The 17,085-nt window shown below is 44.1% G+C and overlaps 3 non-coding genes across 3 annotated transcripts; 2 read left to right on the top strand and 1 right to left on the bottom strand.

The window, feature by feature from the left end:
• The first annotated feature begins 283 nt into the window (after positions 1-283).
• Positions 284-367, top strand: trnap-cgg (transfer RNA proline (anticodon CGG)). The gene is given in 2 exon segments: positions 284-319; positions 332-367. It is a non-coding gene; the product is annotated as a tRNA-Pro (tRNA).
• Positions 368-4,555: 4,188 nt separating this feature from the next.
• trnas-uga (transfer RNA serine (anticodon UGA)) lies at positions 4,556-4,637 on the top strand. The gene has a single exon. It is a non-coding gene; the product is annotated as a tRNA-Ser (tRNA).
• A 3,729-nt stretch (positions 4,638-8,366) lies between these two features.
• trnae-cuc (transfer RNA glutamic acid (anticodon CUC)) lies at positions 8,367-8,438 on the bottom strand. The gene has a single exon. It is a non-coding gene; the product is annotated as a tRNA-Glu (tRNA).
• Positions 8,439-17,085: the final 8,647 nt, after the last annotated feature.

Below are 17,085 nucleotides of genomic sequence, written 5' to 3' on the forward strand. Positions count from 1 at the left end.
ACCCTATGCGAGAGAAATACGCTCGCAATTCAGTTTTAAACAAGCGTCCCTAGTTTGGGTCCTTTCCATTGGCAAACGCATTCTGACGTGCACTACATCAGGGTCTGTTATATTTTTATTCTGTCTGTATCAGGTAACGAATACTCTTGTAATCTCAAAGCAATACGGGCCCAGCATATTTTGACATCACGCTCTCCTCTCAACAAGGGAAAGGACAACGGGTCTTCCACCAATTAACTTCAAATGGCTTCGCAGTTCAGCTGTGACGCAATCTGCGAATGCAGGTTCGTTGGTCTAGTGGTATGATTCTCACTTCGGGTGGAAAAGCATATGCGAGAGGTCCCGGGTTCAAATCCCGGACGAGCCCCGTTATTGGATATTATCAGCGATTTGCTTCACGATTTTTGCATTGCCGCACGAGATAATTGGCAATATCAAAGAGAAGCACTGAAGAAGGAATTGGAGATAGTTTTAAATGCAGGTAAGTTTGAAGTGTCACATTTTGGAAAGTCAAACCAGCTGAATATTTATTCGAGGAATGATAGAGCTCCGGGAGATGCAAGTCAGCAGGGAGAGAGAGTCGGAGAATGGCATAGTTTGCTGAAACCCGTCCCATATGCAGAATGACTGGAAAGGTGTTCGGCGCGCTGGCCTCAGGAGGTCAGTGTAGGAGCTGGGAAACTGTGTTGCTGTTACACTCTGTTGTGGAAATACGTGTGAAATGGAAACAGCGCAGCAGTCTTTGGAAAACGATGGGGCTGCATGTTGATGAGCGCTATGGACATTAAAGTGGAAGAACTTGAAACTGGCGAGTGTACTAATATAGTTTAACCTCTTCCCTTTTCCCGACCAGGACCCAAGTGCCTCTAACGTGCATACAATATCGGCTTATACACTTCATAGGGTTTCGAATCGGTGCGGGCAGAAATTAGGTGACAGACGAAACTGCTCACTCCGGTCACATTGTTGTGCCAAACGCTTGGGATTTCGAGAGGCAGGATTTCACCATTGAACTCATTTTCCGCTGATCCGGATTGCGAGTCTCAGTTCCAATCTTCACCAATATCTGTCTTACGGATGTGACTTACTTCAGAATCACAATCAGATTCGGGTTTAATTTCTCGGACCGATGTCGAGAAATCTGTTAAATTAGCGGCAGCAGTACAATCAATGCATGATACATATAGAAATAAAAGTCAAATATTCAATTAGAGTATATATATGTATATTTAATTGTTAAATTTAAAATAGCTAAAAACAGATAAAAGAGTGATGCAGTGTTCATTGGTTCAATATCCATTTAGACGTTGGATGGCAGAGGGGAAGAATTTGTTCCTGAGTCACTGAGTGTGTGCTGTCGGCTTCTGCACCTCCTTCCTGATGGTAACAGTGAGAAGAGGTATGTCCTGGGTGATGAATTCCTTAATGACGGTCGCCGCCTTTCTGAGTCACCGCTACATGAAGATATCCTGGATACAAAGGACGCCTGTCCCCAAGGCGGAGTTGACTAATTTCATAAATTATTGCCAGTCTCGCCGCTGGCTTTTCGGGACAGCAATGAAGATCCTCCATCCCTGTCGGTCGGCGACGTTCAGGGATTCATTCATCGTGTCAGTAGCGTCCTCTCGGTTTTCACAATTGCCTGCCAAGTCCCGGGTAGCGATTCAGAAATACCGGCGGATACATATGTAGACGGTCTCTTCATTTTCGTTTCACTGAAGTTTTCTTTGACCAGTTCGGCTTGTTATCTCTGAGCTGAATCCTTGAAATTGTAGGACCGGTGAGCACTCTCAGTCTGCCCTCTTACCATTTGACTTGTTTAGCATGAGTGACCCTACCAAGATCCAATGCATTAATTCCTAACTCCAGCCAGCTTCACTCTCTAGGTTACGGACACAGGCAAGCCTTCACATCACGACTAGTTTGTGTTCTGTTTGGAGTCTATGGATGTGATCACTAATTATAAGCCAACTCTGAGACGAATACCAGGAATGTCTGACAACATACCGAGCTGAAACCAATCACGTGAAAGTGACAATCTCAGCCCATCCTGCGTTGGCAGAGTGTCGTTCCCGTGACGCCGCTCGTTTCTCCATTCTTTAGACACTGAACCATTTCAGCAACGACCAAGGACTGATGACACGCAGTCACTCACACCGGGTGGTCTGGAGGAAGAGCCATTGCGTTGACTGTACTGCTGATCAATTACAGGGACGGGTGAACCACACAGGAGCCAGCGACCCTCCCTGCTAACCACACTGACTCAACATGCAGGTAGTTTGGGAATGCCTACTGGATGGATATTTAGAGTACATTGTGGTTGAGCCCATTAGGAAAAGGCAGTTGTGGATTGTGTGTTGTGTTGTGCTTTGACCAGGTAGATTAGTATACAGAAATGCTTCAGAGGCAGTGATTGTAATGTGATCGATTTTATCCTGCAGTCCGAGAGCGAGAATCTAAAATTAGACGTATGAGTATTCCATACAGTAAGTGGAACTGCAGTGTCGCGAGTGAAGAGAATAGAAAGGTGCAAACGGTTAATATTATTCTCAAAGCCTGCATATACAATACAACTCTGATATTTGTCTGCTCTGGGCAACAACTGAATACAGACATGCCATGGGTGTTGATTTAAAGACAGACATCAACCTCGGCACGAAAACGGAAATGAAAGAAAATCTCACAAACCCCAAATTGTCTCCTCCCCTGCAGCAGTTAAAAAAATAATTATAGTGACAATAGCAGTCCCCCAAAAAATCACTGGCAGAAAAAAAGTCAGGGACGATAACAATCCTCGACCCCGTCAGTCGCATGGAAACACAATAGCAATAGCAGTTCCCGACCACGTCATTCGCAGAGAAAAATGTCAGGGACGATAACAGTTCTCGACACTGTCACTCGCAGAAAACAACAGCGACCTAAGTCTAGGGCTGGCCAAGTCGATTGGAAAGGGGAACGAGCAGGGTTAACGGCAGATCCCGCAGGACTGGTGTTCTAGGGGCAATTGGAAAGGCGCAGGATAGATGCATCGCAAATAAGAATAAATATTCGATAGGGAGAATGAGGCAACGGTGGCTGATACCGGAAAGTAAAGGCACAATAAAGGCAAAAGTGAGGGTTTATAATATAGCAAGCATTAGTGGGAAGCTGGAGGTTTGGGATGCTTTCAAAATACAAAGGAAAGCAAATAAAATTTGAAGACAGGAAAAAAATAAATGGCTAATAATAGAGAAAATAACATTTTTTCAGACATATGAAGAATAAAAGGGATGCGAGAGTGGGTATCAGAAAGCTGGAAAATGACGCGGAAGAAGCAGTAATGGGGGAAAAGAAAAGTGTCGAACTGAATGAATATTTTGCTCTATGGATGACTCCAGCATAATGGCACCGAGAAACACGTGTCAGTGGGCATCAGTGAGAGTGGATAGTGTGGCTCTGGAGAAGGTGCCCGTGAAGCTGAAAGCTCTGAAGCTGTATGTCAACGGGACCAGTTGGACTACAAACCTGGGTTCCAAAAGTGGGATCTGAAGATTGTCGAGGCAATAATAGTACTCCTTCACGTATCATTACATTCTAGAATGGATGCTGATGGTTGCAAAATTGGGATTGTTACTCCACTCTGAAAGAAGGAAGGGAGGCTAAAGAAAAGAAAATGTAAGAAAGGTTGCCTGACTTCAACGTGTTCAAAATCTCAAAAGATTAAAACACATTTAAGATCAAAGACAGTTGAGGAGAATGGGAGGATTTGTCAAATAGATCATCGTGTGGTACGGTGATGCACATTGCAAGGAAGGATACGGTGGAATACAAAGATTTGGGCACCGATGCTCAAAATTTCTGTTACTGTCAACAGCTAAGCGAGTAAAAGATGACCCGATTTCCAAAAGGCATAAAGTTAAAGATAACACATTTCTTTAATATTTTAAGCAAGATTACTTTTTTATTTCCATCTTTTACAGTTTCAAGATAAGAAAAAAAGTAAAAGGGGTCGAAGCGCAAGTTTGTGCCACCTGCATGTTGAGTACTTAGTAACACCCCTTTGGCAAGTATCACACCTTGTGAGGGCTTTCTGTAGCCAGCTAAGAGTCTTTCAATTTTTGTTTGGAGGATATGCGTCCATTCTTCCTTGCAAAAGGCTTCTCGCTCTGTGAGATGCTTGGGCCATCTTGCATGCACAGCTCTTTTGAGGTCTGTCCACAGATTTTTGATGATGTTTGAGTCGGGGGATTGTGAGGGCCATGGCAATATCTTCAGCTTGTACCTCTTGAGGTAGTCCTTTGTGGATTTTGAGGTGTGTTTAGGATCATTATCCTGTTATAGAAGCCATCCTCTTTTCAACTTCAGCTTTTTTTACAGACGGTGTGAACTTTGCTTCCAGAATTTGTTGGTATTTAATTGAATTTATTATTTCCCCTACCAGCGAAATGTTCCCTGTGCCACTGGCTGCAAGACAAGCTCAAAGCATGATCGGTTCGCCATTTCCGTTACCGAAAATAAATCAAGTACAACGCTCACTTCAGGTGCAGTGCTACAGTAGGTGCTGAACATTGATGGAGCTGCGATGGCCGAGTGGTTAAGGCGTTGGACTTGAAATCCAATGGGGATTCCCCGCGCAGGTTCGAACCCTGCTCGCAGCGCTCACAACTACAAGCAGCAGCGTGTAGAGTGCCAATAAAACTTAACACGCTGGATGCTGTCTGAGAACTGCGTGTTCAGTTGACAATCTGCAGTTGCTCATTAATGAGGGGCAATAATAGACCGTCATGACACTGCCGATGATAATTCTTCCAATCTGCAAAGGAGCAACGTCGACACAGATGGCACCGGATATCAGGGTTGACCTTGGGTATCTAAGGTTATGAGACAGAAACACACATTCAGCAGTTCAGGAACAGCTTCTTCCCCTCTGCAATCAGAATAACGAATGGACTTTGAAGCGTAAACTACCTCACTTTATTAATATACAGTATTTCGGTTTTTACATATTTTTCATAATCTATTCAATATAGATAATTGATTTACTTATGTATTTATTATTATGTTTTATTTCATTTGTTGTTATTATTATTATTTTCTCTCTCTGCTAGATTATGTATTGCATTGAACTGCTGCAGCTAAGTTAACGAATTTCCCGTCACGTGCCGGTGATAATAAACCTGATTCTGATTCCCTGTTCAACGTGGTACTTTCCCGATTGGATTTTCATTAACGACATGGATTTCGAGGTACTGAGTTCTGGTACCGTATCCAGCACAGATCTGGAGCCGGTACCACGTTCTTCAATAAATCCTGTTCCTTCAGCTGGGGAGATTAGAGAATTTGTGGAGTTGACATCCCATATTTCTGTCAGTTCTCGCAGCATTTTTAGCTGAGAATATATACCAGATTAGGAGGTCCTGATTCAGTACTTCAACGCAAAAAATTGAAAATATTTTCCACCACACACCCCTCACACACGCATATGCTGTTCGATGTCTTGAGTTTCTACTACACGAAAATAACCGACAGTGACTCAATTTACCTGTATCTGGTGAGGGGTCTAACCGAGGGGATCATGCATTATACGCAATTGGTGATTACGTCAAAGTGAACTCAAATTTATATTTATAAGCACATCTATGTGCACACACAAGCGCAATGAAGCATGCACTTGCTGATGGGAGGGGACAGGTGGAAACTAGCCAAATCAACATGCCAATACAGCCTTTTTAGCTACGATATTTTCAATTTGTAACCGAGTGTCTAACAATAGATTCTGAGTAGAAACAGGGCGATTGATGCCGGTGTGTTCTACAACTGTACGGATGCAGAGCTTCGTTCACCAACGTACTTCCTTAAGTTAGACAGCGGGCGATTTATCGCACTGAGCAGAATCCTTGCGTCCACATCAGAAAACAACACATACAAAATTTGTGTCTGTTGTTGTTTGAATTTCCAGCTTCTGCAGATTTCCTCGTGTTTGCTATCCAAATCAGAACTAACTTTGGAATTTTAAGAATTAATGGCACTAATTTAACGTTAATTGCCTTTATAATTGTAGAAACTGGTCAATAAGTATAAAGTCCTCTTGTTCCCTCTGTTGAAGGGCAATGTGTAAACGCATGAACCATTTCTCCACCTCAGTATAAACGGTGATAATACTGACGAGCCCTGCAGCGTTCGAGTTTAAATGAAGGGACGGAAAGATCCACTTCGTTTTGTCGGTGAGGTGAGTTACTCTGGTGGTCAAAAAAACACTGGGAGGAAAACAGTGCCGAAAGTGAACATGAAATTGATAAATTGCCGTGTAACTCTCTCTCTTTCTCCAACAGCCTTTCAATTCTCCATTGTTCTGTCTAGGATGTGACTCTCTACCCTGCCTCACTTCCATGTTCCTCTCTCTCTAACACACCCATACACACATTCTCTCTTTCTCTCTCTCCCTTCTCTCTCTCTCTCTCTCTCTCTCTCTCTCTCTCTCTCTCTCTCGCTCTCTCTCTCTCTCTCTCTCTCTCTCTCTCTCTCTCCTCTCTCTCTCTCTCTCTCTCTCTCTCTCTCTCTCTCTCTCTCTCTCTCTCTCTCTCTCTCTCTCTCTCTCTCTCTCTCTCTCTCTCTCTCTCTCTCTCTCTCTCTCTTCCCTCTCTCTCATTCTCTCTCCACATCTCACTCCCTCACTCCCACACTTTCCTCACAAGTTGAAGCGAACGCTTAGCTATCAATATTCGTGTTCAGTGAAAGGACTGTGTGAATGCAGTTGGACGTTTATAGATTTTCCTTTACAAGACAGCTCGGGTGGAGCGTAGGGGAGTGGGTGTAAATTGGTGCTGAAATGTCGGTGCGAACTGGTAATATGACATGAAGGAGTAGCGATTTTTTAAACAAATCTGCTCCTGGACTTTGGTTCACTGCTCCGTCATGACACGACCACCATGTGAAATTTCGGTTAGCTGAAAACACTTGAATTGTCAACTTATAAAAATATTTCCATATTCAATAAGATATGTTGTTCAGCCGTGGCTGGGAGAGGGGAGATTGAGATTGTGATTGATTCGCCGAAGTGGGCAGCACGGTCTCTGAACGCGAAAAGCTTTCGCCGTTTCATATCACTCACTGTACAGACTCCCCATTGCTCTCTTGTCTACCGAGCGACCTCGCCTATTGCCATAGACAAAGCGGTTCGCTGACCTTCCGTCAAAATCACCCTCGCCAATTGTCACTGACGCGGTGTCATGGTCCGACATCAACCAATCTCGTCAAATACGTGCAACTACCTAGCTCCCATTCGTGTATGCAGATGTCAATCCAATGTGTTATCCAATTGCGGAAAGGGTTTCACCCAAGAGTTGTTCCCTCCCACAGACTCTGACTGCTTCTGCCTCCCCAAAGTCCGCTCAATACTGAGCAAAACTCAGAACAATGTCCCATTATACAACATTCATGTCCATATGCTTCTGATCGAAGCTGGGGACGCTGTCAGGGAGTCGAAATAAAGGCGGGCGACAGGAGTTTATCTCTCATCTGGGGAGACGGTAGAAGATTTGGTGGAGATGACCGCCCGACTTTTGTCCGGCAACTGCGGTATGGGGGTGGGGGGAGGATTGAGAAAAAGTCTGGGACAGCCTGATCTTATTGAATTCCAGGGCTGGCTGAAGATGACTAGAGACTCGCCTTTCTTTCTGTTGTCTGTCTGTTTGAAGAAAAGGAATAAACAGGCCTTTCTTGGGCCTGCATGCTCTCCCGTGGATATAATAGTTCGCAATCTATGTTATCAGTTTGCCTGAGGAATCATTTCCAAGCCTGAAACTGGCACAAGATTTATAACTATCTTTTGATGATGATGCAGAATTGTACAATTTATGTTTTGCGTACTGTCTGTCTTTTCTAGCCAATACTGAACCTGCAGGTGTTTCATTGTACCTGTCCCTCACCGTCCCTGTGCACACGGCAATAAACCCGACTGGACCTGACAACACTCACTGAGATTTGCGCAGTGATGACCCCGGGCAGATGAGTCAAGGAGATGTCGGCAAACTGAGTGAGTAGGACCAGAGTCCAATATGGGAAATGTATGGTCACCCTCTTCTACAGAGAGACAGCATCTCTGAGTGGATTGAGGTGCAGTGAGGAGTGAAGAAGATCAAATCTACATTGTATCGATTGCAAGTTATTGTCTGTAAGACCTCGCACAGTTATTTCGAGCTTTATTGAGACAGCACCTGCGATATTTTTCACAATGTCATGTTCTGCTCATATATTTTGTGGTTTTATGGTGCTGAATCAGGCGGATGAAGGTTAAGCATAGACAGGAATCGGGTTCTTGTGGAAGCAAGTTAATACACAAAATAATTTAAAATAAACACATTAAATTACAGCAGGCAATATCTTAATTCCCTGACCGGGAATCGAACCCGGGCCGCGGCGGTGAGAGCGCCGAATCCTAACCACTAGACCACCAGGGAGGCTGATAAAGTTCTGACTACAGTAGTAGACAACTACCAAACCAGCAAAATATGAAACAAAACCTATAGATGAATAATAATGAATAAATGTGATAAATATTGTCACGAATCTACTGCTCAGCACTTTGCATACCGCGTGCTCACCTAATGTTTCAGGTTAAGAAACACTCTGGACTCTGAATGAATCAGTGGGAAACACTCGTTCTCCAGAGTCTTCATAAAAATGGTAACATTCAGATTCTCTTATGAGCCCTGAGTCATTTTTGTTTCTGTCTATCGCCTCGAAGCAAATCAGTACTCTGCCCTCCGATTCCCGCGACATTGTTGCCGATACATCTGGTGTCTTGTTCCTTACTCTCCGCCTTGGTGGAGGTAGGAGAAAGAAAACCAGACGTTCAGAATGCACGAAATATGGTCTGGGGGTGGAATAGTAAGCTTTTCCTGATCGTGCTCTAACAGTGGTCGAGTGCGCGGGAGCCCCTGGTACTGAGTATGACGTGCTGATGACAAATAAGCCTAGAATTCTTGAAACAAGCCTGATAGAAACCCGCAATGATTTGAAAGTCCTCAGGGTAGACAGTTCCTTGTTTGCCGATCGCGGCACTCAGTACATGGTATGCTTGCTTAATGTCTGCTCTGGCGGTATGTGAAGTGCCGTCCGGATCAATGAGGAGAACCTCTCGGTAAGCAGCACCGACAGAACTCAATCATTGGGTGTTGTGATTGGGAGAACAAGGGTGCGGCAAGACCGCTACGTACGGAGAGCATGAAGAGTTTGTCATGAAACAACACAGCCGTTCCACCCCCCCCCGGACCACAATACCTTCTTATCTTCTCCGAACGGTGGATTGAGAAGCCTTCCGGCTGTTCCACCGAACTGAGCCATGTCTCCATGAAGCAGAGAAGACAGCAGCCCCTCATTTCCCTCCGAAACTGCAATGTTGCGCTGACGTAATGCATCTTGTTTTCAAATAATTGGCCTTTCGCGAAGAAGATGCCGGGTAAAGGATGTTTCATAACCCGTCGATTTAGTCTGGCTTGAGGTCTTCCGAACCGACCTCTTTTCCGGCAATGGTAATGGCTGACCTTCGCTGATCGCTGAAAGGTGCCGCACCTGCATTCCCGAGAGTCAAGTCCACCTGGTCCTTCAGCAGCTCGTTAAACTGCTGAGTAATTTAAACAGCTCAACAGTACGTTTCTTAAAGGGAAACTAGGGGTTTCAGATTGCAGCCACAGTGGTTCAGCTGAAATACATCTAGACATTTTGCGAGCTGTTGGCAATACGTCGCGTGCATCGCCAGTGCCATCGTGGATCTTTGGATTTATAAACAAATCTCAAAATCCCTAAAACCGTATCAATAACGTAGACATCCCGCTCTTAATAGAGCCTACAAAATGCATCACCTCGCCCTTTATCTGTCTACTGTCTATCCCCCTCCCGCTTTCTACCGACACCAAACACCCGACTCCGATCTCTCTCCCCATCGAAAATCTTTCACCAACCCCCGATCTCTCTACACCCGACTCCTCGACTTCCCCGGCCTCCCTCCCCATTGTCTTTCTCTACCCTCCTCTATCTCTCGCTACCTCACCTGCCTCTGTCCCCGCTCTCTTTATCCCCAGTCTCTATCTCTCCTTTCCCCGGTAATAACTTTCCTCTTCATTGACTGTTCATTGAGTGTCATGAGTGAAGATGGCTTGTGAACCTACGTGCTTGTTTAGTTGAAATAATAAAACTTACTTGTTGGCAAATACAGATTCTTCATTGTTCTTCATTGACTTCATTGAGTGTCATGGAGTGAAGATGGCGTGTGAGTCTAGGTGCTTGTTTAGTTGAAATAATAAAAGTTACTTGTTCGCAAATACAGATTCTCTGCTCCTCACTGATCATTATTACTGAGGGTGACTCTTGTAACAGTGGCGTCCATCATTAAAGTTGCCCAACAACAGGACAAGCCCTCTACACAGTGTTACCATCGGGATGGAGATACAGAAGCCGGAAAGCTCGGGCTCAACGATTCAGGAACAGACAATTCCCCTCCGCTACCTGCAACTCATGTTTTTTTTTAACCTGTACATTTATTTATGCTCTGTTTCATTGCACTGCTACAGTAAAGTTAACAAATTTCACCACACACCCCGATGATATTAAATCTGGTTCTGATTCTGATTCAGATGAAGGGGGTTGTGTTAGTTTGAACGTAAATTAGTTGAAAAGCTATCAGAACCTCGTGAGACGATGGGCTGTACTGAGCTGTAATATTCTATGTTCTGTGCTCTATCTAGGTACAGTGTCTCACTATTTAAGTCCAATCGATTAATTATTTAAAGCCACTGCGCCTTCCTTTTCCAGATTACTCTAAATGCGTCTGATAGTAGTGCAGGAGAACTTAAAAACAAGAGGCCATAAATGTGAGTGCTGACCGCAGGATGATATCGATAGTTTTGCTTGGAAAGGGCTCGTCAAGAACTACGAAATGAGGTGTTCCAACTACCCTGGTCATGGGGTATGACAAGAAGTATCTGGATAAACGGGAACATTAACGATAGTCATTATGGGCCAGTGCGTAGGAGGTCATGTCTAACCAATCTCACAGAGCTTTGAAAGGTAGTTACCGGGAATGATGCGGAAGGCAAGGCAGTGGATGCCGTCGAACAGGGACTTCAGCCAAGAATTTCTCAGGGTTCCGTAAGGCATGATGTTCGAGGAGGTTCAGTCGCTAGGCTTTCACAATGAGGTAGTAAATTGGATTCGCCATCGGGTACGTTGCGGAAGCTAGAGTTTGGTAATGGATGGTTGTCTCTCTGACTGGGGACCTGTGATGAGTGGAGTATCCCTGGGATCGTCGCTGTGCCTGTTGTTGTTTGTCATCTATATCAATGATCTGGATAATAATGTCGGTAACTGGATCAGTAGATTTGCCGATGACAACAACACAGTGGGTGTAGTCCACAGCGAGGAAGAGTACAGGAGCATGAAGCGGGATCTGGAACAGCTGGAAAAATGGCTGAAAAATAGCGGATCGGAGTTAACGCAAACAAGCGTTGGATTTTGCACTTTGGAAGGACCAGCCAGGGTCGGTCTGACACAATGAGAAATAGGGCACTGAAGAGTACGATAGAACAAACGAATCTGGGAATGCAGGTCCATAATTCAATGAAAGTTCCGGCACAGTTAGACAGGGTCGTAAAAACCGCTTTTCGCACATTGGCCTCCCTGGACCAAAGTACTGCGTACAGGAGTTGGGACGTTACGTTGCTGTGGTTTCGGGCTTTATTGGGGCCCAATTTGGAATATTGTATGCGGTTGGACTCAACTAACTGCAGGGAACATGCAAATAAGTTTGAAAGAATGCAGAAAGAATTATTGCACGGCTATTGCCGGGACTGAAAGTTTTGAATTAAAAGGAAAGTTTACATAAGTTAGCACTTTATTCCCGAGCAGGTAGAAGACTGAGGAGAGATTTGATAGAGGTATACAACATTATGACGTGTATAGAGAATGTATATTCTCCAATAGCCCGCGATGGTTTTGAAGGAATACAAGTATTTGCTTTGCCTTCTCTGTGTTTTTAGTTTATGCAGTTTTGAATGTTTCATTTATTATTGATTTCGGAGGGAGACACGGATTCCACATCGGCCATGTGGATTCAAGGTTAAATGGATCGAAATGTGAGCGTATCTACACCCGAAACGATAGAACTACGATTCACAGGTAAGTTGGCATTAGGATAAATTTTTGTGTACTTAATTTGGGAAATTGGAATTGGCATTTTGGAAGGCAGGTTCTTTTAATAAGCAGCAGGAGCTGCTGCTGAAAACACTGTGAAATGCAGGTTTTAATTTGTAGGGTTCCATTCGAAAAGATTGTTTTGAAGTCATTGTAGCATTTGCCCTGTAATAAGTTCAGAAAACGCTCTGGTGCAGTCAGTCCCTCAGCGGTTTGTTTATGTCGTCAGAATTAATTCCATAAATTATCCAGGTGCTGCTGTGTGATCAGATTAAATCGATTATTTCCCTCAGCCCTATTTCTTGCAGCACTGCAACTGCAGACTCGCAATAGAGTTGTAAATTGTACCGAAGTTTCGACTTTCCATGCGGAACACCGCTGTCCTTTGTCTTCCAGCCAGAATTCACTCTGTCTACCACATCATCCGCCTTCTGTTAGGAAGCCAACTCTGAATCAACGCAGCCAGGTTTCCCTGGATCCCATGCCTCCTGACTTTCTGAATGAATCTACTGTGGGGAACTGATCAAATGCCCGACCAAGATTAATGCACCCTTATCGACTTCCCTGATTCTTCTGTTTGTCTCAGTTTCACGTTTTCAAATAATCCAATCTGACCCATAAAGGACAACATGGCATGTTTTCTCTCCGTAGCCAGACTACGTTTCTCCAAATACTCATGAGTTCCTTCTGCAATAATCCTCTCCAGTAGTTTACCCACTACTGATGTAAGACTCCCTGCTCTATAATTCGAAAAACTATCCCCATTATCTTTTGTCAACAAATGAATAACATTTTCCACCCTCCAATAATCTAGTTCTACTTCTGTGGCCAGCGAAGACACAAATATCCTGTCCAAAAGTTCAGCAATATCTGAACTCGCCTTCCAAAATTACCTGGACTATGTCTCTTCCGGTATCGGGGAATCATCTATTCCAAAGACTATATCCCTCCCGGCATTGGGGAATCATCTATTACAAAACCTATGTCCCTTCTGGCACCGTGGGATCATCGGTCATAATGCTTTCCAAGTTTCCAGCGCATCCTTTTTTCAGCGTCGGCATGTTCGAGCATATCTGCCTTTTGACGCTGTGTTCACATTGATCAATCTATTCAGTGAGGAGCTTCACCGTCTCCTTGGACTCCAGACACAAGTTTTCCTCTTTTACCTCTGATCTGCACACACTCTCCCCAGTCCCCTCCTGTTCTTCACAGTGCAACTTGTCAACGATTTCTCAGATCCCCCTATCAATCTTTTTAAGTCCATTCTTAAATTCCTTCTTGTCTGCATTGTGATTTGCTATAGGTTTACCTGATCCTTTCTTCCTGTTCTGTAAGTATCGTTCTTTCTTCATCTTGACGTGTTGTTCCAACTTTCTTCTCTCCCAGGGTTACTTTACATTGTCATACTTCCCTACGTCACTGAGACAAGCCTATACTGAACCCCATGTACGTGCTCCCTAAACAATCCCCACATATCTGTTGCGCAATCCCCCGAGTGCATCATTTCCCAATGTACCTTCCAAAACTCCTGCCAGGTAGCACCATAATTCCCAGACCCTCATTTGAACACATTTCATACTCTCTGGACAAGGTAAAAAGAGTGGAGTTCTGTCCTATTGTTCTGAAATGCTGACCCACCGAGAGATCTGTCACCTGACCCGTTTCTTTATCTAATATTAGATCCAGTACGCAGTGTTCGATAGTGCGCCTGTCGACATAGTGACATGAATTCTTCCTGGACACAACTGAGAAATTATGCCATAATTAAACCTTTTACCCTGGGGAGATGCCAAAGAATATTGTGGAAGTTTCAGTTACCCATGCCAATAAAATGGCAAATGTCCAAGTCCCGCTTCCCGATCGGTTCCTCACTGTGCCCGTTGCAGGGACGGCTGTATAGAATATTCCAAATGGGGTTATCATGTTTCTGTGTGCGTCTCACAGTCTATTAACAAACGAAAGCTCCATGTTGTCCTCCCTTTCTGCAGCTGCGATACTGTCCCTGGATTCCCATCGCGCTCACTTTACACTCTGTTACCCGACCCTGTCCATTTTGAAACATCTAAAACACGGTAATTCCTGAAGCCATCCCTGCCCTTGTGACAGTCGAGTGTCTGTGATAGTTTGGAACAGACTTCAACCAGTGTAACAATCACGCCAGCAACATTGAGCGTTTGTATTGCTACCTACCTGAACTGTATGAAGTCAGCAATCTTCCGCCAATTCTGCAATTCCCGGATGACCAGGGCTATGAATGTTTGAATTCACGACTATTTTTTTTGCCAAACCTGTTCATTGTAAAACGGCTTTATTTGAAAACACCGCGGTATTGTCATTAGACGCGTGCGTTATCTACACAGATGGCCATTTAATGTAAACACATAGTTCATTCCATTCCTCAGCTCTTCTCTGAATTTCCTCTGTGTCAGTGTATAGATACAAGTATTGGTGCACATGCTGAGTACTTGCATCATGAACCCAAATTGCTGTAGGATATATACTGGGGAACTCAAATATCTATCCTCGTAAAAATAGTTTTGCGCTTGCCATTTCAGAGAACGGGCTACATGGGGAATCCAAAATAATATGAAATTAGCTGATATAGAAAACAACAAAATCATCGATTTTCTGCGTTTTTGCACCTCGGCATCTTTCTGATTGTCGCTGCTGTGCCGAAGCCTTCTGCGGACTCTATTTGCCACAATGATATGTCTTACGGTTAACCCGTTAAACACCAGGATTAATCCGATGGGTAGCAATGGTGTTAAAATGCTCTGCAGTAATGAATATCCTCTCCACTCGGGTGAAGTAGCGTATTCATATGTGGTGGTGCACCGCCACGGCGTGTTGTCAATGATGACGTAAGGTTCAATGGCAAAGTAATACGGGACACATCTCCCGCAGCTCAGTATAATCACGGTCACGATAACCACCGTTGCTGTTCTCTCGGTGCAGTATCGCTCCCGCAGCTTTCGGCAACATATTGCGATGAAGCGATCGAAGGTAAAACTGACCGTGAACCAAACAGAACAGTCCCGCGTCACAGCCGCAAATACAAGTGTCAGAGCGCATACAGGAGTGATGAGCAGGGATCTGGAATAAATGTAGATATTGTTGGTCTGATCCACTAAAGCAGAAACGATAACCACCATCAGATCCGCTGCCGCCATTCCAACCAGGTAACGGGTGATGCATTTGGAGAGTCCGCATTTTCCCCGAGATAGGATCACAATCGCCGTTAAATTAACTGCAAGAAATTTGGAAACAAAATAGAAATATGGTCAGTTCCCTCAATGCCCCCATTCTACCGATGCTATGGAGTGTATGGTCTGTTTGGAAGTGGAAAGCGGGAGTCCAGTGTGTGCGGTCTCCGTCGCTGCACTCCGGCTGGACAGTTTAGAGCAAAGAATCTAAATTCCACGGACCGGTGAATGGAAGATCGTGAAGAACACCATTTCCATTATTCGGCGTGAAACAGTTGAAGGGATTGTTTACTGCGGTGACAAAATGGAATTAAAAGATAGAAAAACAATTTATCATTTACTGATTTATATAAGAACAGATCGACGTGTCGAAAATAGACTGGAACGTCATTTATATAAGCTGCCACGTTGTTATAAGGTCGAAGTGTCTGCACTGATAGAGACTCCAACCTAGAAAAGCAGAGACCAGCATAACTTCAGAAAGCCTAGCGAGGGGAAATAATGAAACCCTGTCAATATCGGCACATACGTATTTGACAAAAGAATAATCACTTCGATCAAAGTATGAAAATCAAAATAAAACAATCAGATGCCTGAATCCTCCATTCCGGAAACACGTTTCCGCCGACGGTAGCATCTGCGCTCAGTAACAGTGCGGATACCGCAGCAGAGTAACGACGGCACCATACATAAAGAGACCAGCTCCGGCATCTTACCGGGGACACCAACCGCTACAATTGTGGGATAGAAAATGGCCGCGATGTAGTAAATTGCCGCATATCCCATATTCCGTCAGAAGCAGCGTTCAGTTGTACGGAACGTTTCAGCTGCTCAGATGGACTGGTGATCGGTTTAGCAGACTTTTATTGAGGTGAGAGCAATTCCACTGAGGCAATTAGCATGGCGATCACGTCAGGGACATTAGTGACAACCAAATGTACAAACACTTACATTAAACTATTTTTACTCACCGTTCCCGTGTTAAGGATTTGACTCCTCCTGGGATATTGCAATCAATTTACTCTAAAACAACATATGATGCGAATTTTCCATGATACCTGGCTTCAGCTATTCAAATAGGATATGCTTTTATATCTGTGTTGCTTTTAACGTAGGCATTTATCTTAAAGTCTATTTATATTGTAACATTTGACGGAGCACATTCGCTTCTGAAATTGAGGGAAGGAGTTTACTCTGGGAGGGTAAATGGAGAACACTTCTTTATTAAAGGGGAACACTTGTTCATCTTTTCGTTCGTTCTTTTCAGTCATTCCGGACGGTTTCAGTGATGGAAATCACAGTGACAGCTGACATGTGTTACAATAAAATACACTGCACATATTCCTCCAAACACTTTAAAAGATCCACAGCGATATTCCAGAGACTTCTGAGCAAAAAGGGAGCGTGTCTTCAGGAAATTAGCGAGGGCTGTGGACAGTTTGAAGAGCAGGTTTTCCAGCGCACAAATTTTGGCAGGAACCTGACTGCCTGTGAATGACTTGACACCCCACACCCCTAACGTGCCATGCAGTATATTTCACTTTAAAGTTAATCTCAAACCAGCCATAATTCTGCCACTATTTCTCCATCCATTCGGTCTTTGAACAAAACTAGCAAGTGAAATCAGCAAACTATCTGCAGGTTCCCAGGTTGTTCTATTACTTGTAACGAAGTTGTATTTTTTCCCCCCTGATTCACTGTCAGGTATATTGCC

The sequence above is a fragment of the Hypanus sabinus genome, unplaced genomic scaffold, assembly GCF_030144855.1.
Source record: "Hypanus sabinus isolate sHypSab1 unplaced genomic scaffold, sHypSab1.hap1 scaffold_88, whole genome shotgun sequence".
NCBI classification, from domain to species: domain Eukaryota; kingdom Metazoa; phylum Chordata; class Chondrichthyes; order Myliobatiformes; family Dasyatidae; genus Hypanus; species Hypanus sabinus.